The 1,428-nt window shown below is 32.4% G+C and overlaps 1 non-coding gene across 1 annotated transcript; it reads left to right on the plus strand.

Annotated features, from left to right (window-relative positions):
* The first annotated feature begins 1,022 nt into the window (after nucleotides 1–1,022).
* Nucleotides 1,023–1,095, plus strand: TRNAC-ACA (transfer RNA cysteine (anticodon ACA)). Its single transcript has one exon. It is a non-coding gene; the product is annotated as a tRNA-Cys (tRNA).
* Nucleotides 1,096–1,428: the final 333 nt, after the last annotated feature.

Consider the following 1,428-nt stretch of genomic DNA (forward strand, 5'->3'; position numbering starts at 1 on the left):
TTGTTTCATGGACCAAGACTTGGTAAATACTTATAACGAGGTTTGTCACTCTTCTGTAACTCAATGGGACTTGATTTTAGAGTTTTATTAACAAATTTAAGCTTAAATAAATTCATTTTCCCTATGTTTGCCTTATTCTGTCTTAAGTATCTGGGTTAGCTATGCCTTGCATGATACAAGGAAGTATGTAATTCAGATGAATAATCTTTTAAAATTATAATAAGATGTTTCACTAATAACTAGAGTATAACAATGTAGGATCAAATATTCCCTCTCAAAAATGAAACATTCTCCTTTACTCAAAACATCTGTGTCCTTATTCAAATGGGAGTTATATTAAAATTTATATTTCATATCATTGAATGGTATTGACTACTACAATTAAAATATAGAGAGAAAACTTTTTCAGAAAAATTGAAAAGATGATGACATCTAGATCACCAACAGTATTGTAGAGACAATTAAGAATTACTTTCCTGGAAGCTGGCAATAAGTATGTTTCATAAGAAATTAAAGCACTTTTTATATTGTCAACAAGCTAGGATTAGTATCCTAAAATCTAGAGCATAGGCCATCTATTGCCTTCTTCTAAAAGAAAATCCTGACAAGTTTGTATTTTTAAAATGTGAGAGAAAGAAAAGAAAAACTTTTTCATTGCAATGCTTTGCAATTCTTCCATAATGCAGATCTTACTAACAATATTAACTAAAAGTGAATTCACTATAAAACTAATAATAGATCCTTTAGCAATCTTTATTTTTATAGTCCCATTACAAAGCCCTGAATGGGCTCTTAGAAGTTTTAAGTTTTGTCCATTCAATTTTGCAAATTTTTCAAATGTAAGTTTTGGTGTTTTTTTTTTTTTTAATTTCAGTAGTAGGAAAACTTCTTCTTCTTTGACCTCCTAGTTCATCATTCATCTCTTTTTGTTGGTATTAGAGAGACTATAGGACATGTTAGGAGTCAGATTTAAAGCAATGCTGTTCTTGGAATAAATTCAGTTTTGGATTAGAGGCTCAATTTCCTTGGTGGCTTAGATGGTAAAGCGTCTGCCTACAAAGCAGGAGACCTGGGTTCAATCCCTAGGTCAAGGAGATCTCCTGGAGAAGGAATTGGCAACCCACTCCAGTATTCTTGCCTGGAAAAGCCCATGGACAGAGGAGCCTGGTAGGCTACAATGTATGGGGTCGAAAAGAGTCAGACAGGACTGAGCGACTTCAGTTTCACTTTCACTTCCTCATACACAAAAGTAGAGATCATGATACTTTTCATTCCTACATCATCACTCTTTGGGTAGAGTAATCTATATAGCAGAAATAATGATTACTTACATATTCCATTACAACTAACTCAAAGAACAGGATTATAAGACTATAAGCAGTACTACAAAAGAATGTAATTATGTTTCTAAAACAATAACGTGATATT

The sequence above is a fragment of the Muntiacus reevesi genome, chromosome 14 (genome assembly GCF_963930625.1).
Source record: "Muntiacus reevesi chromosome 14, mMunRee1.1, whole genome shotgun sequence".
NCBI classification, from domain to species: Eukaryota; Metazoa; Chordata; class Mammalia; order Artiodactyla; family Cervidae; genus Muntiacus; species Muntiacus reevesi.